The following is a 25,199-nucleotide window of genomic DNA, read 5'->3' on the forward strand; positions in this document are numbered from 1 at the left end:
AACACTGGCGAGGTAAGTGGAGTGGTACTATGGATGGCGTGGCTAGCAAGGCTGAAATGCCTTCCGGCATCAAGCCTTACTGGCCACGCCAGCTGTAGTGCTGGCCCTCCATTGGTGCAGCACACATGCACTACGTGGCTCATAGGCGCGACGTAGTGTGTGTGTGCTGAGCCAATGACGGCAAGTGTTTTGTCCGGCCTGGAAGACAACAAAGACTTTCCTAATGGAGGGCGGCCGATGCTGCTTGCGGGCCGCCCTCCATTAGGAAAGTGTTTGTGCCTCGCGGCCCAGACAAAACAGCATGGCGGGCCACAACTGGCCGCGGGCCATATGTTGTGCACCCATGATCTAGAGGATTCGGGGAGAGAAGCATTTTCCAAAGACAATTTCTTCATCTGAAGCTTATGATTGAGCTCTAATTCTTTGAGCCTTAGTTCTTGATGTGTCTGTTCAGTTTGGGCACTAATTCCTTTGAATTCTAGCTCAAGTCTTATTTTTTCTAGAGTGATAAATTCAGGACTTAATGTGTGACCTGACAATGGTCCAGTAGCCACAGGTTGAGGCCTTTGAGCAGGCAGAGGGCCAGAGGGGGTGACATTGTTATCATCCTCTTCCTCATCGGCTTCAACAATAACATTTTCAACATTATCATCCTCAATGTTTGCTACATTTGCTGGAGTAGTGGGCACTAAGGCACCACTATCCAGACTTTGTTTTTCTAACAGTCTATCAATCATTTCTGATTTCTTGCCTTTGACAGGAAGACCTTTCTGTCTACACAGATCCCTTAAATAATCAGCAGTATTAGTAAGGAGGGTCTCCTGGTTGTAACTTTCCATACTTTGACTTTGTTTAAAATAAACGTTTTGTGATCGTTAGCCTTGTGGTTAACTGAACCAAGGCACTAGTAGCACACTAAAATGTAAATCCAATACTTTTATCCCACTGCTGCCACCAGTGTTAGGCAGAATCCTGTACAGTTCCATTAGGCAGCACTACAGAAGATTAAGGGCCTCATTACACGGAAGGCGGTAATGGTTAACGTTCACCGCTAATGGTAACGGTGACCGTTAACCATTACCGCCTTACTACGAGGTCCCTTAGCGGGTTGGTGCTTTAACGCCTGCTTTTTCCAGGCGTTAAAAACCAACCCGCTAAGGGACCTTGGTGCTAATTACGGCACCGCAAAATTGCGGTGCCGTAATTAGCACCTTCCCCATTCCCATTATGCCCTATGGGGCAAAAATGGCAATGGGGAAGGGCAGTGGTGGAAGGGGGAATTACCGCCCCGCCAACCTTGGAATGGGGCGGTAATTCCCCTTTCCACCAAGGCGGTGCCGGTATTTTACCGGCATGGACCAAGGTGCTAATAGCACCTTGGTCCTCCGCCTTCCGTGTAATGAGGCCCTAAGACCACAGGTATGAGCATTAAATTCCCTTTGGTATCAGTCTGTACCACAAAGATTTAGTTGGTAGCTGTGGCTAAGCAGTCAGACTTATCTCAAGAGGGAGATGCACAGTATTCAGGGTTTACACAATAGGGTTACAGTACTATGGCACAAGGAAACACTGACCAAAGCTTTGTATTAAAAATAATAGATATATTTATTTTACACACTTCTAGTTCAACACATTAATCACAGTCAATAAAGCAAGTTAAAATCAGTCAAGAAAAGTATACACAACTCCCTAGTTAAATTGTAGACAAATTTGAGCAAGAGTGAAAACTGAGCAAAATGGCACAGTGAAAACCAAACACAAATGGCACTCTAGCAAGTTCTCACAAGGGAGGGTAAGCACAAGTTCTACAGGAATATCTTCTTACACGCCCTAGCAAAACTTCCCATAAGTTTCTTAACAAGTTTAGGCAAGGAAGTACTTTAGCATATAGAATACTTAAATGAAAACCGAGCAAAACGGCACTTCACAAGTTTTAAAAGTGGGAAGGAAAAGGTGGTTATAAGAATTAGGTGCATCAACACAGTTCTAGTTGAGAAGCAATCTAGAGAGGGCAGTTCTAACAAATTCAGCCAGAGTCAATAGGCCTGTGCCAGAGTCAGTGGTACAGGGCAAAGGGCCCAGGAGCAAAATGTTCTTGTAGCTGCAGTCAAGTCTTTGGTTAACGATTCAAAAAGGTGGATGCAGAAGGTGAAAGACAATGATAGAGGATGGGGTGGCTAACCCAACAGGTAGGTGAAGGATTTAAAACACCTTTAGGACTACCACGCGAAAAGGGCGCCTGGCGGAACAATGTTCCTTAAAATGAAGAAGAGGCTCTTGCGGTGGCGGTTGTTCCTGGTAGTTCCTGCAGTTTGGGGGATCCAGCAGAGGAAGAGAGGCTCTCGTCATGGAGGAAGGTCCGAGTTACTGCACTACCCAGGGATGAAACCAGCCGCTGGGCTGCCCAACGAATAAAAGGTATGCTCCTTTAAATCGCGGTCCGGGTGGACGGGTGCCTGGCTATCCGATCTCTGAGTACGGGGTACTGGCGATTCGACCAGGGCAGGTCCAGGAAGGCAATTGGCAAACTGGTTGGCCCCACCAGCTCATGGGAAGAAGGCTCTTGCAGATGAAGATCTTCTCTCGTCGTGTGGAGAAAAGTGGTGAGACGCTGCAGCAAGGGTTGACCGGTGGTTCAGTCATTGCAGATGTCTTTGGCTTCTCTCCTCTTCGGCTTCTTAGTTCCAGTGGCAACCTCTTGCTCTTCCAGTGCTCAGGACCCTACTTTTATGCAAAAAGATCCCAATTCCTATAGCTTAGCTGTCACTCACACAGTGGAGTGGTCGTCTTGGTGGGAGACCCTCCAGCCTATCAGGGCACAGTGCAACATGGGTTGCTGAGGCAACCCGGTCCAGGGTTCCTACTCCCCCTCCCACACAATGGATCTGTAGGATTGTTTAGTGTGTTTTGGGAGCACAGAGCGCAGCACCACTGCACAGGATCAATGTATAGCATGATTTTTGAAGTGCAGCGCCACTGCATGGGTTTGATGCATTGATATAATGTGGTACAGCTAGACATGTGTTGTTGAGCATTTTTTTTATGCAGCGCCACTGCATGGGTTTAATGCACTTGCTTCAAGCTATGTGTTGCCAGTGCAACATATGGAGATGTAAATGAAAACAGGCTAAACAGGTTAAACAGGTTAAAAACAAACCATTTTCTCATTTAAAAGCGCATTTTATTTTTCATATTCAAAATGCACACAATTTTTTTCTTTTTACCTGAAATTCCTCTGTTGCAGGAGACACATTTGAGGATTAATGAACTAACCTCATTAACAAAAAACTAACACGCTAACTCATTAATAATATAATGTGTTCTGCACTGCAAAATGAGGCAGACTACATTCAGACTCCAATAAGCAGGAAATCAGTTTGGTTACAGTTGCAACTGTATAAGACAAGCCATTGTGTGCAGAGGGTGGATAGGGCATGATAGAATTTTATTGGTTAGGATCCTTTGGTAGGAGGTAACCAGAGTTTTCTTGTATAATCTCTGGGAAGAAGCTGGGGAGAGACATCTTGACACAGCTCGGAGAAGGACTGGGTTGATAGCTGGGGATGCCTGATTCCTAAAGCAGATTCAACTTTGTTGCAGAGACTGGGATTTCCAGTCAACAAGTCTCAGTTTGAGTGACAGCAAATGCTTGTCCTTGCTGGGTGAACCCCTCCAGAAGGCGACCAGCCAAAGAAGTTACATGCTGAACAAGCCTGGTAATTATCTCGCTGAAGTGTGGGGGCTGAGTGTGTGTGCGAAAATATTCAGTCAGTGTAGGAAAGGAGATTCCTGTGCTTTACCCACGTGTTTAATGTTGCAAATTGAATTCTTGTTCCTCGCCACTCTCTTCTCAGTGTATCACAAATAATGTTGTTACTGTGCTATTTCATTTATTTCTGTAAAAAGAGTGAGATCGTGTTTAAATGCAACTTTTATAATACACAAAAATATCTGAAAGCAGACGGGTGGTGTGTTTTATTTTCTCTTTCCTTTGTGCATTTACCAATACAGTGCTGATGATGTGGGGAGATGTTTAGACAGTGCAATTGTCATTTTTAAGGTAGCTAAAAATAAGACTTGGCTGCAGCTGTGTGTACAATGTCATTCAGTATGAGTAATTATAACTAACTGTGTGTGTTATAGTCTGCCGGATGTCTATGAGTCGGCAGAAAGAGAGGCCCTGGATATAGCTCACCAAACGTAAATAAGTTGGTGATAGATACCGCATGATAGCTCGCTGCCGTAGATAAGACAGTGAGAAATTGCCCATGGTGGCACACTAAAAATGAAAATGTGGTGTTCCTGAAATGCAAGCCTGAGGTCTCTCTAGTGATCACACGAAAAATCTAAACAAAAAAAAGGGGTTCTGGATATTGGGGCCATATATAAAACAAAGGAATTATGCTCACCAAAAATACCACCAACCACGCATACCTGTGTACTGAAATAATGCATAACCACTGTATTATTATTATACATAACCCAATCTGAATACAAGGAGTGATTGTTGCTAAATTATTTTTCGGCGGTAAGAAAATACCGCCAGGCCCCAAATCTGCACAAAATACCCAACATATTTATGGTGCGTTGCAGGCCGGGAAAGTGATCACAGAGCACCTACTGGGCGTGGCAAGTGTGTCTCACACTGCCATCTGTACATTAAAGGGAACCCATTTCATAATAGCAGTGTGTTACTAAAAATGAATTTCAGAATGTCACAAAGGGAAACCACATTCTCAGACCTAGTGCAATATTTAGAGGCAAAGTTGTTTGCACATGGGACGTGGTCGTCGAACAGTACCTTAGAATGACATGACCGTATTCAGGGTGAGGTGCAGAAAGAAAAACTAGACAATATTTTTGCAGAAGGCAGCATAATTCAGGTCTGCCTTACAAGATTATTGAATGCAGCCGATAAAAGTGCAGAGAAAGACTGTTTAATACGGCTATGCGCCTATTTTGAAGAGGTCCCTGCAAATGCAGGAAAATGATACTTAGCTAATTAACAGGTTAAAGACTGAATTAGATGGGGCAAGTAAAAATCAGGAAATATTAAGCGCAGAATTGGATGTATGCCAAAAAGACATGCAATCAAAATGCAGAGATTTTGATGCTCAGTTGTCCAAAAGCAAGAAACAATTTGAGGATAGTGAGCAAGAATTGGTATACTTAAAAGCCTTAGTGGACCTTAGTGGACCACATTAGGCAGGATAAAGATGAGATTGTTTCAGAAATGCAGATTTTACAAAAAGAAAATTTTGAAAAAGAAAGTGATCTCTGAGGTGCAGAGCAAGAAATGGTTAAAATGATTCAAGAAAAAGACAAGAGAAACAAAGAATTCAATGAATGCCAAATGCAAATGTGCGACATGCAGGAGGTAATAAATAAAATGAGTGATGAAAACAACTATCTGCAAAATGAAGCATGCAGGCTCCTTAAAAAGTGCAAAGACTTAGAACAACAAATGTGCATTCCCAGGTCCCAGGAGAGGCGGCAGGGTACTACATTCAATGGAGTGGAGGTGAATTCTAGTTCTGCCCAAAGAGCTAGTTCTCCAGTGACTGGGCCGGTGACTGAACTTGGTTGCAGCGCCCTTGGGGGATTTGATACTCCCATTGGGGGCAGCCACCAATCCCATACACCTGAAACCAGGATTGAATCACAAAGTAGTGCAATTCCATGCATTGCAACAAGTAGCCCCATAAAAATAATGAAATCCATTAAAGCCCTGATCAAACCATTTAAAAAGGGAGGTGAATGCTGCATTGAGGATCACTTAGAAGCGGTTCATGACATTTTTAAAGCACTCCAGATACCTAAGGAACAGTACAGACAATATTTTCATTTAACTTTAGATGCCCCGACGGCCAGCATCATAAGGGGATTAAATGAACAGCAGAATATGACATGGGTGGAGTTTGAAAAAGAAATTAGGCGTCATTTTTTCTCCTTTTCAGTCATTGCAGGAGGCAAAGAAATCACTGCTGGGCCTAATACATCCCCTCGCCAATTTTTACAAGACTTAAAAAGAGCATTTTCTCGCTTTGATGTATCTTTTGACCCAAATTCCAATGAGTTTAAAACTGCATACTTCTATGGGCTACAGAAAGACATCATATCCCAATTGGTCAGTGAATTTGACCATGACAAGTCCCTTGAATGGATTGTACATCAAAGCACAAAACTACATGAGGTACTCTATTGTCAGGGTAGAGAAAGTGATAAAATGAAAGATACTAGACCTAAATCTAAAGAACCGTCAGCAACAGTGATGGAAATCAGGTCAGCCAAGATGTCCCTTGAGTCTGCCCAAAGTCCAGGTAAAAATAATTCGGCACCTGAACAAAGGGTGAATCAACAAAGGTCACCACATCCTGCACCAATGTTTCAATCACATGATCCTAGTAATAGGGAGAGTTACATTAGCCCTAGGTACTATGGAGACAGACCCCGGGCAGGATATCGGCCTGATATGTCAGGTATGAATAATAATCAGAGACAAAGCCAGGATCAAAGAAATGATGGTCCCTACCAGACATTGGGGACACAGAGCAGATTTGACCCCAATACCATAATATATGATAATCAGGATAGGTCCCGATATGGGGATCGATTTGCTGATAATGGGAATGAACATAGGGGCCAGTACCCACAACCTGAGAGACAGGACATGAGGCAGAATATGAACTACACTCCACGTCAGTACACTGATTCCCCACCAGGGGACTATAATCAAAGGATGGGCGCACCCCGCTCCCCTCCACAAATGAATCAAGAGTTCAGGAACCATCCCAATAGAAATCACTCACCTGAGAGGTATCAGAATAGGTCCAATCAGGGGGAAAGCAATCAATATCGATCTAGGCCACACAGAGAGGATTCTAGAGAGATGGAAAGATTCCAGTGCCTTGAGGCCCAAGTGAAAATGTTAGCTGAGCAAATAGGAAAGCTCTGTACAGTGCAAAAACAGCCATCCAAGGAGGGGGCTGATGGCCATAGCAATGACCGGGGGACGTCTGAAAAGTGACTAAGTACTCATGATACCTGCGGTGCCAAAAAGACAGATTGCCCTGATGTAATTTTGCATAATGACTCTGAGATGTCTAATGATTTAAAAGTGGAAACGCCAGTAAATGAACATGTAACAGAAAGTGCAAACACTTCTAAAACAGAGGTACGGTTTAACCTAGAGCTAAATCAAACATTGAAGGTTTCTGCAAATGAAAAAGAAACACCTGAAATTCCAAAAGAACAAAGGGACAGATTTAAGAAAAATAACTCATGCATGGGGAATACCAGTGAACATGGAGTAAGTGGGGATGCTATAGCTCCTTCCCTGGACAGTCAAAATGGTGAACAAACACAGACAGAAAAAGGGAATACTCAAAAGGAGGGTACAAATCAATCACCTGAATAATTCTTTGAGCCAAGTATTTTTGAAGAGGCTGAAAGGGCTAGTACCACACTAAATGATCACAAATGCACAGAATTAAATAATGACAAATTACTAAATGATGTTGTTACACATGTTCAGTTGGAAGGTTGTAATGTGGTCCCTGATGATACCCAGATGGATGGGCGAACAGTGGCCACACTCCAAAAAACCTCTGATCATGGAGAAATTAATAAAGTCTCTCACGCAGAAATGGGTAAAAAGGAGGGAAACATGTCTTTCCATTTACCAATGTGTTTAGCCAAAAGTGAAAAAGGCCTGAGAAAGGTGAGCCCTGAAATCAGTAAGAATTCACACTTCTTATGTGTATTAGAGGAAGTTGAGGACAGATATTATGCACCCATCACTGTAGAAGAAAAATGCCACACCTTCGCTATGATTGACACTGGCGCACAGGCCTCAATTATGTCCAAGGAGGTGGTAAAGAGTATCAGTGAAGGGAGACCCCCACAGAAACAGATCAGAGTGAAGAAAAATCAAGGTCCAATGCATAACTTTAATGGGGAGGAGGTGCCCATCATAGGTGTAACTGAGGTTGACATAAAAATAGGAAAGCACAGAATGAAACAAGAGGTATTGATCACATCTATTTGTGAAATTCCATTTCTGATGGGGACAGATTGCCTGAAAAGATTGTCTCCTCTCATAGATGGGGTGAATGGAGTGCTGTGGTCCTTAACCAAAAAAACATTGAGACCTAAGAAACTAAAATCACAAAACAGCAACATAAATGAATGTCACACCGTTGCCAAAACAAATGATGCTGTGGAGGTATATCTCCAGAATAGTTGCATACCTAGTGTCACTGTTATATTATTGTGTCAAGACAAAATGCAGAGCGACAATGAAAGACTACCTGTACAAATATACTTGGACCCAAGGAAAAATTGGCAGATTGCCATAGATGAGCACACATTATGTTTTTATTTAAAAGAGAAAACAATCAAACAGAATATTGCTCCTAAAACAGATTCAGAAAAACACATTACCACTCTTGCTGAAATACACATGGAAGATGAGCAACCATGGGTTCATGTTGGTATAAATGACTGTTTTAAAACAATAAAAGCCACTTTAGCGCTTGAACAGGAGAGGAGCTTCATTAATGAGAAATTGATGCAAAACATAATGGAGAGGGAGGGAATCCCGAAATTTAGGATTAAAAAACAATATGTTTCTGGGTTGGACAGTCCAGACTTTGAAAACCGAATTGCAGGCAGATGCATGCTTAAAATTAGTATTGGGCAGAACACAATTTACCATAATGTATGGATAGTGAGTGGAGCACAAAATGACTTTTACATGGGCAATGACATCATGCACAGAATGTGTATGGTGTTAGATTTCCTTAATCAAAAAATATGGTCACGCCTAGGTGGGCCGGCACCAGAATTTGAAGACAAAAGAAGGGCTTATCATTGTGCACAACTGGTTCCTTATGCAATCGAATTACAAATGAAGAAAGGTACTATTATTCCTGCATTTACAAAACAGTTTGCAATAACACTGAAATGCAAAAATGGACAGCAGATGAAAGACTCTGATGCATTTGTATGCCTGAATGAATCCATAAAACAGCAAGGCGTGGATTATGAATACATTCCATTGATAGATATTGGTGAAGGATCTGTAAAAATTATGGTAAATAATAAAGGTTGTCAGGATATTCATTTAGAGGAAAACTCCCCATTAGGAATGGCCATACAAAAATCACATTATACGGCAGATTTAAATAACATGGTGATTGGAAATATCCCTGAAAAGTATGTAGATGCCAAGGGTGAGTTGCCAGAACACCTGGACTCTCAGCCCAAATGAATATTTAAAATTCATTCTGTTTTTCATTATGATTCAAATAAGACAGTGTGCTGCCATCAAGAGGATTGCATAACATTTAATTTAAATGAAAATGAAACAGAAAATCAGCCCATTGAAGTGGAAGCTGATATGCCAAAATATTTAAAAGTGGCAGCTTTACAAAAAGACACAGCCACACAGTTAGAGGAAAGCGCAGAGATTCCCTTACCAGAAGATTTTCCAGAATTTTCCAAAATGGTAGAAGAGCAGATCTCCTTAGCGGATGCATGTGACAGCGATGAGGATAGAAATAATCTGAGGGAGATATTTATGGAGTTTAAGGATGTATTTGCAAAAGATGCTTATGATTGCGGTTTAACTGATTTACATGTGGCCACACTACCAGAAGGGTGTAGCAGAAGTCCAGTATCTGTACGCCAGTATAGACTACCGCTGGCATGTTTAGAATCATTAGCAGAGATTATAAAGAATTTGGAAGCTCGGGGAATCATCAGGCCCATTCAAAGCACATCCAATACACCTATTTTAGGTGTGTTAAAGCCAAATGGTCAATGGTGGCTATGTGGAGACTTGAGGGAGTTAAATAAAAGAGTGCCAGTATCCAGATGGCCACTGCCATTCATTGATCAGGGCCTAGCTCAGGTACATGGTTCAAAAGTGTTTAACACATTAGATCTCACCTCTGGATATTGGTGCGTGCCATTGGCAGAGGAGATAAAGAATTTATTTTCCTTTACATTTGACAGGACTCAATACGCCTGGCTTAGAGCTCCGTTCGGGTACATCAATAGTGGGAGTGAATTTGGCATATTTTTGAGAAAGGCCATGCGAGATGCAGCGGAAAGAGGAACCATAGTTTATGTGGATGATGTCCTGATAAAAAATGAAAGCCTGAAAAGCCATTTTGATGAAATAAGACGTGCTTGGCCAATTGCAGAAAGCAGGCGCCAAAATGTCCTTACAAAAAGCACAATGGTGCAAGAAAAAAGTGAACTTTCTAGGCCATGAAGTGACTGAACATGGGCTAAATCCACAAAAGAAGAAAATAGAGGCCATACAAAAACTAAAGGACCCTAAAAATGTGAAAGAGGTAAAAAGTTTATTAGGGATGACAGGCTATAACAGAAAGTTAATTGAAAATTATGCTGAAATCACTCAACCATTGACTAAACTGCTTAAACTGAATACACCCTGGATATGGGAAAAAGAGCAGTCTGAGGCAGTAGCTAAATTGAAGGAATGTCTTGTAAAGGCACCATGTTTAGCATATCCCATGAAGGGTAGGGATTTCTTTGTAGAAATGGGGTTCTCTGAACATTGTATGTCAGCAGTGTTAGCACAAAAACATGATGTGAATCACAAAACTATTGCATATGCAAGTAAAGCATTTTCCCAAGTTGAAATGAAATTCAATGAATGTGAAAAGGCCCTATTAACCACTGTGTGGGCGCTACAACATTTCCGCCCTATTGTTCAGGGAGAAAAGGTGATTATTGAAACAAATCATCAAACTTTGCAGTTTTTAGAGAGTACAAGAATTAGGTCAGGTAATCTAGCGCAGTCCAGAATCACTTCATGGACGCTGGCATTACAAGGTTTTCCTGTAGAAGTGAGATATGGACAAAATAAAAAGAGCCCAGTTGCTCAAGGGTTAGCTGACTTACATGACTGTGCAGCTGAACAAGTATCAAACGAAATGGAAGTGGAACCTAGTTTGCAGGAATTTGAACAATCACCACACAAAGCTTTTGATGAAAAAACATGCAAGGATCTGCCAACTGTATATGTGGATGGTTGTGCTTTTCACATTGAAAATGACAGTAATAAACAATTAGTATCAGGAATAGGGAATGTCTGGTTGAAATGTGAAGGCATCCCCAGTGTAGGGATGAGGATTGGAGCTAGAAGCAGTCAAGTGGCGGAATTGGCGGCCATTTATAAAGCAATTGCTTCTGCAGTTGATAATAAATTCAGTGAAATTGTCCTGGTGACTGATTCTGACTATGCACGAAATAGCTTTGTGGAGTATTTACCTGGCTGGAAAGCGAGAGGCATGGTTACATACAACAAAAAGCCACTTAAACATGGAAAAATGATACAAGCCATAGACAAACTGGTGTCAGAAAATGATTTGACAATATACTGGAGAAAAATTCGTGGACATTTAAAAACAACCGGAGAGGATAAGGAGGGAAATGATAAGGCAGATCACCTGGCTAAAATTGGGGCTGTGATGGGAGAATTGCTACCTATTGAAAATATACTGGGTGAAATACAGATTGATGCAGTCACACGTTCTAAAACACCAAAGGAGACAGAGCAACCAGTGGTACAATGGAGTTACAATACCCCAGACCAAGATTTGATTGAGGCACAGAAGAATGATCGAATTTTGGGAATCTATTATAACCATTTGTTGGATCCTCAACAAAACCCTTTAACAGAAAATGATTGTATGGGAAAAGAAGAGTTGAGGGTGCTATTAAAGAATAAAAAACGAGTTAGACTGCAGGATGGACTCATGATTAGAGGGTCCATAACAGGACAAATACAGTGGGTGGTACCCCTTTCATTCAGAGGGGTAATGCTACAACATGCACATGATGCAATAACTGCAGGCCACAGAGGTTCACAAAAAACATTAGAAATACTAAAAGATTATGCTTACTGGCCACATATGTCCCAAGATGTGGAATTATATACTAGAGGATGTCTAGTATGCGCCCAATTTAAACCCGCTTCACCAATGCATAGAGCCCCATTGATGAAAAGAGGCCCAACTATTCCATGGTCAGATTTGCAAATAGACTGTGTAGGCCCTTTAAAAATGTCGAGCAGAGGAAACCGTTACATTTTAAGTGTGATATGTTTGATGTCGAAGTGGATTGAATGTATTCCTGCACCAGATTGTAGTGCGCAAACAGCAGCCACATTGCTGGTGAACCATGTGTTCTCAAGGTTTGGGTTGCCACAAAGAATTGAGTCAGACAGAGGAAGGCATTTCACAAGTACTCTAATGAGTAAGGTGTGGCAAATACTGGGTGTGAAAAGGAAACTACATATTGCATATCGGGCAGCCTCTTCAGGTGGAGTTGAACGGAGCAATAGGTCTGTTGTGGACATATTAAAGAAATTTGTGGCAGAAGCAGGTTCCAGCTGGGATTTACGTTTACCATTGGTTTTGATGGCAATCAGATCAACTCCTGCCAAAGCAACAGGTATTAGTCCACATGAAGTCTTAACAGGTAGGAAAATGGTGTTACCACAATACCTACTATACAGAACACATGAGCAGACACTTGTGAGTGCATCCACAGTTCATGAGTACATTGATGAATTGAGGAAGCATTTGCAACATGCATTTGCTTTTGTGCAGAGAAATCTAGAAAGAGCTGCTGACAGTGCAAAGTCATACTACGATAAAAGAACATCAGTGAGAGAATACAGTGTAGGGGATCAGGTGTATAAGTTTCATTTTGGAAAAAATTCTAAATTTCTAGCAGCCTGGCAGGGGCCATTTCGAATTATAGATAAGGTTTCTCCTGTAGTTTATAAAATTTTAAAGACTGAAGGTGAAACAACAATAGAGCAATTTGTGCACGTAAATCAGATTAAGCTATGCCATCCCAGACACGAGATCAGGCAGCTTGAGCATGTAGAAACAGATAAAGTCCCTTGAATGTAAAAACGTGGAGTGACTATGGGCCTCATTACAACCCAGGCGTTAAGGGTTTAACGGCGCCGTCGGCGCCGTTAAGCCTTAACGCCTGATTACCATTTTAACGCCTGCTTTTAGCAAGCGTTACAATGCAAGGCGCTAACCCGCCTTGGTGCTAATTACGGCACCCTAATTTACGGTGCCGTAATTAGCACCTTCCCCACTCCCATTATGCCCTATGGGGCAAAAATGGGAATGGGGAAGGGTAAATGGGGAATGGGGATTTACCGCCCCACTCACCTTGGAATGGGGCGGTAAATCCGCCATCCACCATGGTGTAAACGGAGTTTACACCATGGTGGTAAAGTAGGGAATTTACCGCCTGGGTTGTAATGAGGCCCTATGTCTAGTCAGGAGGCAGTGACAGAGAAGTTAAAAAAAAAGATGGTTGAAATGGTATATAAACACTGTAGTATAAATATATATATGATATTAAAAAAAATAGAAGCTGAAGTTGCAGAATGAAAATGCTTTAAATATTGAATGTTGTTTTATGTATGCTTGTTCTCTATAACCTGTGCTTAATTTCAGAAGGCGAAAGGAAAAAAGGCGAAGTATTTTAGAAGGCGTGTTTTATTTTGGCAAAAGGGTGAAATTGGTATTGTACTATATACTTAATCAGTTTCTTTTCTGTTTGATTTAGAATATTAACATATTTGTACCGGAGGTCACGGGAGACGATGGAGTCCTGGAGTCCCCTGGATGAAGACCAAAAGATGCCTGCCTCCGGGTGGAGGTGAAGACAAAATAACTGGAATGCCAAAGAAAAGATGACTTCTATAGAAAAGGATCCAAGAGTACCAAGATGAAAGAGTACCCAAATGAACCAAAAGAGGCAGACAAGTGTCCTGGCATATGGAGTTCCACGTATTTATTATTTTAATTGATTGTTTTAATCTGTTATGTTAAATATTTATTTTAGTTAGTTGTTTTATTTTATTATTTTCAATTGACTTCAAGTATAAAATTGAAACACTGGACTATGGACACTTCCATTGGGAAGGCAAATGTAGAACATTTTATAAGAATTGATGAATTCAGATGAATTTTAATATTAGGTTGATTGAACAGTGATTTTTCAATTTTCATCTTCACAACAAGAATGTTAATTGTATTGGATTGTTACATTTTGAAAAGAAGAAAAGAAGCAGGTTGTTTTTTTAAAATTGGCTTGGATTGTAGCCAAGTTCTAAAAAAAAGGAGGGTATATGTAGGATTGTTTAGCATGTTTTGGGAGCACAGAGCGCAGCACCACTGCACAGGATCAATGTATAGCATGTTTTCTGAAGTGCAGCGCCACTGCATGGGTTTGATGCATTGATATAATGTGGTACAGCAAGACATGTGTTATTGAGCATTTTTTTTATGCAGCGCCACTGCATGGGTTTAATGCAATTGCTTCAAGCTATGTGTTGCCAGTGCAACATATGGAGATGTAAATGAAAACAGGCTACACAGGTTAAAAACAAACCATTTTCTCATTTAAAAGCGCATTTTATTTTTCATATTCAAAATGCACACAATTCTTTTCTTTTTACCTGAAATTCCTCTGTTGCAGGAGACACATTTGAGGATTTTTTTTTATTTTTTTTTATTTGTTTATTTGTTTTGGTAGCAAAAATTAATTTACACCTTTACAAATAATACATAACACATAGAAATCATGTAAAACAAAACAGTTTGATCAAAGTTGATCAATACTTGAACAACTAAAAACAGTAAAAAGATAGTAAAAACACTTAGACATATTTCCAATACATCACCAGTAATCGCAAATGGGAATCTTAAAACATCAGATAGCAAACCAAACATAACATGACAATGATGATAAATTGGCATCGCAGCCCTCCACCACTTAACTACTCCCACAGCTAGTTGGCTAATGCCATCAATCATAAGGAAGACAACATCTCAAGCACCCAAAATTTACCCTCTCCAAAAGGTCCTATTGAGTGACAGCAGTTGTTCCTCAATTATTGCAACCAGTCTGGCAGTTGCTAGTATAATGGACTTTGAATTACCCTGCATGCATCTTAGCCATACTAGGTGACATTCAAACAGAGAATAAGAGGTAAAATATGCGACCAAGCAACATTGCCTATCCTTCGCAAAGAAATCGCAGTACATAAAAAGGTGTTCCAGGGTTTCGGGCTCAGATGTATCTAAGCAAAATCTGCATCCCTCCCATTTTGCCAAAACCCTGTAACAGTCCCAATTCCTAATACGAGCACCCGTCTGGATAAGATCCAGGCGGAAGCGCATATAGGACCTTCTTGCTACTTTGTCCGGAAAACATAAAATATATGGCAGCCGAGGTGTAACTGCATGCCTAAAGGTGGCATAGTTGTTAAAGGAAGAATAGCCTCCAATCTGATCGGAATTGCGAGCCCAGGAATTTTTAAAGAAACGCCTTTTAACTTTAGCGGGGGTATTAATCAAATCATCCAGCGTCATATTCAATGAAGTTAAGATCGCTTGTATCTTCTCTTTCACTGTGTAGATCGAAGTTGGACACTTTCCAGCAAGCATTTCATGAAAGTCCTCATAAAGTGAATTTGGGGGTGGGGAGATCATTTTGGAAAATGCAGTTACAATCCTCCAAAGATATTTATCTTCTAATGGATATAAGCCCAATTCATGTATAATGATGGCATTGGGTAGATATCCGGGAAGCACCAAAGTCTTCTTCCAAAGTTTACCTTGTAGGAGATTTAGAAGGGGCCCCAAATTCAGAAGGCACATGTCAACTGCATATAGAAGAATGGGCTCTATTTTCATGGTATAGTATTGTATGAGAGGCAGGAGGGAGAAACGACAATATTTGATGAAAATAATTCTCATTTGGGCCAATAGTGGGTTAAACTTCGCGTTCAACACTGTGCGCCATTTGCTAATAGACGTCCCATTCGATAGGTGATAGCCCAAATACTTGATCTCTTCTTTTCTCAAGATCGGCTGGGCATTTATTGTAAGGTTGAATCTCGGAAGCTTTTTTTTGGCGGTAAAAACCAATATGTATGATTTGGCTGAGTTGATAGTCATGTTATTCAGTTTACAGTATTCGCCAAACAGGTTTAATTTATTTTGGAGTCCAAACGGCACTCTATCGAATATTATGACGTCATCGGCAAATGCTAGCCAATGGAGCCGCAAGGAACCCAGCATTGCCGGAAAAGAATTGGAACCCTGCCAAATCTTGTCAATATCGGCAAGGTAAAGATTGAATAGGACTGCAGCCAAATTGCAGCCCTGTTTGACACCTATTTACGTAGGTATGTTGTCAGTCAATAACCCTTCCGCATTGATACGAACCCTGTAAGATGTATTCCGGTGTAGTGCTGCAATTAACGCTACTAGTGTAGATGGTATACCATAAGCCAGCATCTTTTGCCAGAGCCGCGTGCGAAGCACATTATCAAATGCAGCTGAAAGATCCAGTGTTGCCATGTATATGGTTCCATTTGACTTGGAGTTAGCATTCCGAAGGAGATGGGCTAAAATTGAAGCATTTAGTTGAGTGCCCATTGCTCTCCGAAAACCGACCTGGGCTTTTGAGAGAATGTTTAGGTCATGTATATGGACTTCTAGTTCTGACAGGATCAGTCGTGCAAAGATTTTCGCAGCTGTATCTATAAGGGCAATAGGCCTAAAGTTTAGAGGATTGCTTAGAGCACCCTTTTTGTGTATTGGAATGATTATGGCGGTCAGCCATGATTTTGGAATATTGCCAGTGTTGTAGATCAACTGGTAGCAAGGAAGGAGATATCTGGCCCAGAAATAGGGATCGTCTTTTAGAACGCAGGGGGGCAGCCCATCTGGCCCAGCTGCTTTAGAAGAATTCGATGGGAGATTGCCCATATAATATCCTTTATATCCCAGGGACAAACCCGCAGAAAGGACAATTGCATACAGCTACTTTCTGTTTTGGAATGCATAGTTGGCAGAGCATATTTTTGGGAAAAAAACTTCTCCCATTCCAGTCCCCAGATGGTCGCCACAGAGCGGGTATCTGCCTTACCTGACGGATTTCTTAAAATGGCCCATATCTCTCGAGTTTTTTTTTTGCAGAGCAGACTAATCATACGTTGGTTGACGAAGGTAAAGGCAGCTTGATGTAGGGGCTTTATTTGGTGCTTAAAGCGCTGAATGATATAGTTTTTTTCACGATGATAGATAGGAGGACTGAGTGACATTTTCCTTATGTTGGCCAATTCGCGATTTTTTTGCTTTTTTAAGATTGCAATCTGATTCAAGTTTGGATGGGCATCCAATGGGATACCTTTACACAAAGCATCCTTCGCTAAGGATACGAGGTGTGTCTGGATCATATTGATATTTCTTTCGTTAATTTTTTCGATATTCCCCAACGATATGGAGTCGTCATGGCAAACTATAAGGTCTCTATTCACCAGAAACACCAGTTTCCTGCACACAACAGGATTCCAGTTGACAGAGATGGTACTTCTGTTGGGAACCGCCAAACAGGCAGGAGGTGACGACATATAGGCATCACACCTCATATGGAATTTCGAGCACAGCATGTGGTGGTCGCTTAGGCCCAGGTCTAAAATTGAGATTGGATCAAGCAACCCAGAACACACTTTGGATGCCAGGACATAGTCGATAAGGGAAGAAGCATTGCCCCGAGACCATGAAGTCTGTAGAGAATGAGGTGCCAAGTGAATTGGGTAAATGCCCCATTTTTCAAAGAAACTTGTCAGTTGTTGCCCTCTAAGAGAAGCTTGTTGAGCGTAGGAGGAACAGGAAGTAGGAGAGCATGTTATATTAGACAACTGTAGATATGAGTTTAAATCGCCACCGATCACAATTTCGTGATTGGGGCACGAAACAGAGGCATGGCCCAAAATCCTGTCCAGATCCTCCAAAAGACAAGTAAGAGAAACTGACTTAGGATTCCAATACAGCGACATTAGAAGCAAGGGCGAGACCTTAGTGGTTTCAAACGACAACTCCACCAGAATGCATGATATCGAGGTATCCAGTATAGAGGCCACAGCTTTGAGACCATTTTTAATAAGAACAGCGATACCCCCGGAAGGACGGCCTGCAAGTATGCGGCTGGCTGGAATAGAAAAACTGGAATAACCATCGAGAGTAATCTCATTTAGGCTCATCGTTTCCTGCAGAAATAATATGTCTGGTTTCTTCTCAGGAACAACCCGCTTATGCCATCCTACCAGGTTACCCAGGCCACAACAATTCCAAGATGAGATGGTCAGACTGGCCAATTATGAGCCCGGAGTGGGCCCTTTAATGGCTGCAGCTGTTTTTATCAAAGGTTCCAGCCAAGCCAGCCCACTCAGTGCTTGGGTTAGCGATGCTAGTTGGAGTGATAATTGAGTAACCTGGGAGTCGGACGAATCCATGCCTGGACCCACTGGACATGCTGGCAAAGTGGGAGGCACCCAGTCAAGAAAGGCCCATGCACTATCCATATCCGAAAATAGGCATGGTATGAGACCAATAGAATGAAAGTCCTCAGCAAACTCCATCAGCATCTTAGTTATAATCTGCGATTGGACTCTGCAGAGGGCTCTCTGGTTGTTAAGAGTTGCCAATTTGACCCAGTCAAGGTCCTTGGATGAAAGATTCCTAAGCGCTGGAATATGGAAAAACAAATTCATCAAAAAAGACCTATTTATACGAGCAGGGCCATTTATCTCTGGATTACTAGTCCAACCCAGGATTAGTTTCATGTCCTTTGGTGTATGTATGAAAGACAGGGTGTCAGGAATGGATTTCCCTGCCACTGTATGTGGGGAGTGCACAACCTCCACACTGGGCGGCCGTACCGGGGACGCCAGAATCACAGGTGCTTCTGAAAGGAGGGGGGGACAAGCGCTATCTTCAACTACCACAAGGAGAGGTGCAGAAGGAATGGCAGCTACTGCCTTACCATCCGACACTCTTTCCAACTGTAAGGGGGCGCTAGTTGGGCTCACAGCAGGTGTCACGGTGCCCTCGGCTGGAATCGTAGTGCTCGCCTTTCTAGGTTGGATATTGGGAAAGAAGGAATGAAGCTGAGATTGCAGCTTGAACGTGGGAGTTCCTTGTGGGCCATATGGGGCGATCTGAATATTGCCTTTTTTCAATGCTGCAATCTGTAGGTGTTTCCTGCTTTCCTCATTAAGATCACATAAGACTAGACCAAGATCATCGTGGCTAGTCCCAGTACCCAAGATTACTTTAGATTCCGAGGGCAACTGGGCACAACCGGGAGTTGGTGTTTTAGGGGTAGCTTTCTTCTGACTAGCCTTGGTAAGGTTTAGGCGTTTTTGAGCTCTTAGGAAGGACTTCCTTGCTTTTCGCGAGACAAAATGTCTTCCTTCATGCACCACAGGTCCTTCCTCCAAATCCGGGAATACATCCGCCGCCATCGATACAGGACTAGGCAGGGCCTCAATAATGTCAATCAGGGGGGAGGGGCTGTCAGGAGGAGCAGCAAAACCTGGAGAAACTTTGGATGCCTCTCTTGGGGGATCTAAGGGATCCAAATGATGCTCGGTTGCGGCCATCTTATAAAGAAGTTGCTCTTTCTGTAATAGACGGTCGTGCTGGAGTTTAAGAACCTCCACCAAGTCTATGGCCTCCGAGTTTGCATGCTCCAACATAACCCGCTTATCCCCTTTCGCAACCTGAAAACAAGGAATCTGTGAGGAAACTATAGGGTAAGTTCCCGGGTCGGTTTGGGAACCTTGAGTGTAAGTCAAAATAGTAGAAGGGTGCTGAATTACTCTATCTGGGACATTCTCCAGCATTTTTTGAAATTGGGCCAGATAGAAGGATCTGGAATGTTCTTCTGCTATAATAAAACCTTCCAATCTGGCCATCTTGTCTTTCATAAACGATAATGAAGACTGCATCTCCCTTATGGAGCAATGTGTAAGCTCATGACCCTTGTCCAGCAAGTTAAGAATACGTGAGATTACAGGAAAGTTGGAAGGTTCATTGAGCTGAGTGTGTGAGCAAAAGTCCTCTGAGGTAGATGCCGATCTCACTTCACCCCTTCGGGCTGCGAGGTCTACCTCATCTTTCACCGAAGAGAAGGGGTCCACACCTCCTAAAGGAAAGGGCCCTACAGACAACTCTTCACCAGTCTGAATATTATCATAGAAAGAGGCGGCTCCCCCTTCCAAACCCCTATTCAGGGAGGTCGACGGGATAGTCCCGTTGTCGCCATCTTTTTCACTATTGGTTTCTGAGGGAAGATGAAAGTGAACTTGTTCACGAAAGGGAAAAGCAGTCGACGCAGGAGACGAGGGTCCCAACGAGAGACGCACTCTTTTGCTTAGTTCACTAACAATGGTGGGGGCCAGCATAGAAGTGTCGGCGAAACAAGGAAGGCCTCGAAGGCCTTGGATAGGCGAGCAATCTAATTCGTGACCATGATTAGTAACGTCACCCTCTTCCCCAACATACTCATTAGCTTCTTGGACTGAGAAGGTTGACACTGCCGAAGACGGGGGCAAACCATGTAGGGATAGGGGGAAGACCAATGGTGGTACAACCGTTGAGACAGTCTCATTACACTCCTCATGGCCCAGCCCAGCCCCCCTCTCTATTAGTAAGGCAGCCATAGATGGTGAGAGATCAGATGCTGCCAGAAATTGAGGGGGAAGGGTGAGTTGGGTGTTAACAACAGACTCTTGGGCGGGTTCCTGCGGATGTGAGCCAGTTTTACAGCCACTTCTTAAAGTTGGGCTCATGCTCAACACCTCTACACGCCCCAAAACCAAACAATGAAAACCACCCCTTTTTATCCAAGGACAAGGGTGGTGCCAAACCACTAAGGGCCAGGTAATGCAATAGCACAGGCCTACACTTCTTGAAATTTCCTCCGTAGATTCACTAAGAAGTTTACCAAGGTGTAAACATAGACTCTAAGCACATAAGAAAAACATTCTGGAATTATGCCAGAGCAGGTACACAGCAGGTACACATCTATCTTGCCTTAGACACAAAGAAGAGAGCACCCCACTTAAGGAAACTCACCAGAAGCTGACCCCGCTGTATACGAACTGGTGGGCCGCAATACCAGAATTTACAACAAAGATGTCGAGTGGATTGCGCAATAGCAGTGTCAAGCGGAAAACCTGAGCACTCGCCACACTATACCATGAGAAACGCTACTGGAGGTCTAGATGCCGCCTCCGCGCTCCACGCGAACCGCGAACAGCCAACAGTACTTAGATGGTACTTGGCAGGTGCGCGGCGTGGGTGCGCGAGGATGCTGGTTTTCAAAGAGGCTTCCTGGGCGTCACCCGGCACAGGGGGGCGGGGCCTCCTCTGAAAGGGAAACCTAGGGGGGAGGAACACAAAGGAAAGAACGTTAACCACACCTCCAGGGCAGCGCTGGTAAGGCGGTAAAGCAGCAAAAAAACTAGTGTAACAAGAAAGGTTCCCTTCCCGGGGAACAAGGCAAGTGAGGGACAACAAGGCAAGTGGGCAAGGACAAGTCAGTATGTTGAAATCAGTCACCTCCTTTCCTCGTTCGAGGGCCAGGCAAACTGTGTGTCACACAGTGAGACGTCCTCCTGGCTTACAGAAAGTCCAAGCCGTACACACGGCAACAGGAAAGGCAGGCGCAATGCAGCGCAGGGCAGAGGCGGCGCTGCACGAACAATCCAAAAGACAGGGCAGTCCAGTCCAATCCACAGCCAACAGTACTTAGATGGTACTTGGCAGGTGCGCGGCGCGGGTGCGCGAGGAGGCTGGTTTTCAAAGAGGCTTCCTGGGCGTCACCCGGCACAGGGGGGCGGGGCCTCCTCTGAAAGGGAAACCTAGGGGGGAGGAACACAAAGGAAAGAACGTTAACCACACCTCCAGGGCAGCGCTGGTAAGGCGGTAAAGCAGCAAAAAAAGTAGTGTAACAAGAAAGGTTCCCTTCCCGGGGAACAAGGCAAGTGAGGGACAACAAGGCAAGTGGGCAAGGACAAGTCAGTATGTTGAAATCAGTCACCTCCTTTCCTCGTTCGAGGGCCAGGCAAACTGTGTGTCACACAGTGAGACGTCCTCCTGGCTTACAGAAAGTCCAAGCCGTACACACGGCAACAGGAAAGGCAGGCGCAATGCAGCGCAGGGCAGAGGCGGCGCTGCACGAACAATCCAAAAGACAGGGCAGTCCAGTCCAATCCACAGCCAACAGTACTTAGATGGTACTTGGCAGGTGCGCGGCGCGGGTGCGCGAGGAGGCTGGTTTTCAAAGAGGCTTCCTGGGCGTCACCCGGCACAGGGGGCGGGGCCTCCTCTGAAAGGGAAACCTCCTTTCCTCGTTCGAGGGCCAGGCAAACTGTGTGTCACACAGTGAGACGTCCTCCTGGCTTACAGAAAGTCCAAGCCGTACACACGGCAACAGGAAAGGCAGGTGCAATGCAGCGCAGGGCAGAGGCGGCGCTGCACGAACAATCCAAAAGACAGGGCAGTCCAGTCCAATCCACAGCCAACAGTACTTAGATGGTACTTGGCACATTTGAGGATTAATCAACTAACCTCATTAACAAAAAACTAACACGCTAACTCATTAATAATATAATGTGTTCTACACTGCAAAATGAGGCAGGCTGAAACTCATTTCAGACTACATTCAGATTTTTTCTTTGCTTCTATCTGCGCTCTGTCCACAGTATTTGCAGGAAGGAAAGACTCGAATAAGCAGGAAATCAGTTTGGTTACAGTTGCAACTGTATAAGCCAAGCCATTGTGTGCAGAGGGTGGATAGGGCATGATAGAATTTTATTGGTTAGGATCCTTTGGTAGGAGGTAACCAGAGTTTTCTTGTATAATCTCTGGGAAGAAGCTGGGGAGAGACATCTTGACACAGCTCGGAGAAGGACTGGGTTGATAGCTGGGGATGCCTGATTCCTAAAGCAGATTCAACTTGGTTGCAGAGACTGGGATTTCCAGTCAACAAGTCCCAGTTTGAGTGACAGCAAATGCTTGTCCTTGCTGGGTGAACCCCTCCAGAAGGCGACCAGCCAAAGAAGTTACATGCTGAACAAGCCTGGTAATTATCTCGCTGAAGTGTGGGGGCTGAGTGTGTGTGCGAAAATATTCAGTCAGTGTAGGAAAGGAGATTCCTGTGCTTTACCCACGTGTTTAATGTTGCAAATTGAATTCTTGTTCCTCGCCACTCTCTTCTCAGTGTATCATAAATAATGCTGTTACTGTGCTATTTCATTTATTTCTGTAAAAAGAGTGAGATCGTGTTCAAATGCAACTTTTATAATACACAAAAATATCTGAAAGCAGACGGGTGGTGTGTTTTATTTTCTCTTTCCTTTGTGCATTTACCAATACAGTGCTGATGATGTGGGGAGATGTTTAGACAGTGCAATTGTCATTTTTAAGGTAGCTAAAAATAAGACTTGGCTGCAGCTGTGTGTACAATGTCATTCAGTATGAGCAATTATAACTAACTTTGTGTGTTATAGTCTGCCGGAGTCGGCAGAAAGAGAGGCCCTGGATATAGCTCACCAAACGTAAATAAGTTGGTGATAGATACCGCATGATAGCTCGCTGCCGTAGATAAGACCATGGTGGCACACTAAAAATGAAAATGTGGTGTTCCTGAAATGCAAGCCGGAGGTCTCTCTAGTGATCACACGAAAAATCTAAACAAAAAAAAGGGGTTCTGGATATTGGGGCCTGTAGGGTATTTTGTGGAGATTTGGGGCCTGACGGTATTTTATTACCGCCGAAAAATAACTTAGCAATAATCACTCTTTGTATTCAGATTTGGCCATGTGCAACAATAATACAATGGACATGCATTATTTCAGCACCCAGACCTGCATTTTTGGTATACGTGGTTGGTGGTATTTTGGTGAGCATACTTCCCTTGTTTTATTTGTGGCCCCAATGTCCAGAATCCCTTATCTTTGCTTAGATTTTTCGTGTGATCACTAGAGAGACCTCAGACCTGCATTCTAGGAATACCACATTTCCAGTGATAGTGTTGGTGTGCCACCATGGGCGAACTCACTGACTTATTTACGACAGAGAGCTATATGTGGTAGTCTTGTGGTAATTTCCACTACCTTATATACGGTAGGGAGCTATGTTCAGAGAGTCTCTCTTCCCGTTGGCTCATGTACCTCCAACAAGTTATGCTACAGTTACTCACAATTATTCATACTGATTCTGACATGCACACATCTGTCTTAAAATGACCATTGCACTGTTTAAAAATCTCCCCACATCATTGGCATTGTAATGGTAAATAGAAAATAAACCACCCGTCTGTTTTCAAATATTTTCTGTATTATAAAAGTTGCATTTAGACATGATCTCATTCTTTACAGAAATAAATAAAATGGTACAGTAAAAGCATTTTCTATGTCACACTGCAAAGAGCGTGGCAGAGAACAGAACTCAAATTGCAACATTGGTATTTGATTAAGACACGCACAGGAATCCTACACTGACTGCATATTTTCGTTACACACCCGGCTCCCACGCTTAGGTAATTACCTTATCTGAGTGTTCTTCAGTTGTTCTCTTTGTGAATGTGGCTCTCTTGGATTAACTCCAGCAAAAAGGAACGCTTGCCTTCTCAAGCCGGGGTCATTGCCTGGAATTCTCAGCTTTTTCAGATAGGAATGCCTCAGCCAGTGGAAAGGTTTTTCTTTCAGCTCTCTTCAGTCTCGACTGCAGCAGGACACCGGAATCTGCATTCAGTCAGGACCCCACAGCCAGGTCTTCTCCCCAGTAGTGCAGAAAGACGTCTGCCTGTCTTTTTCCTTGATACTGCCCACTAAAACTTTCCTCTCAGCCCTCTGTATGACGTGTCCCAATGAAATCCATCATCTCTCATCCTCCTACTCTTCAACAATAGCTTCGCTTATACATTTGCAATTGTTGCAAATCTGACTTCCTCCTTCCTGCAGTTACTGTGCACAAAAACACGGAGAATCAGGCAGAGAAGAGAAGAGAAAAATCTGCACACACATTTAAATGGTTTTCAGAGTATGCCTAATTCTGCAGTGGAGAACACATTTTATTAGTGGGTTATATTAAAATAAGGTTTTATTAGTCAGGTTAATGGTTAATAGGTTAGCTGTTAATTTTCAAATGTGTCTCTAGCAATATAGGCATTTCAGGTGAAAAATAGTGTGCATTTTTAAATGAACACGTGTGCTTTTAACTGTAAAAATAGATTTGCATCTTATATGTTAAAATCGTTTTTGACTG

Source organism: Ambystoma mexicanum, chromosome 4q (genome assembly GCF_040938575.1).
Source record: "Ambystoma mexicanum isolate Mex_15411 chromosome 4q, UKY_AmexF1_1, whole genome shotgun sequence".
NCBI lineage: Eukaryota > Metazoa > Chordata > Amphibia > Caudata > Ambystomatidae > Ambystoma > Ambystoma mexicanum.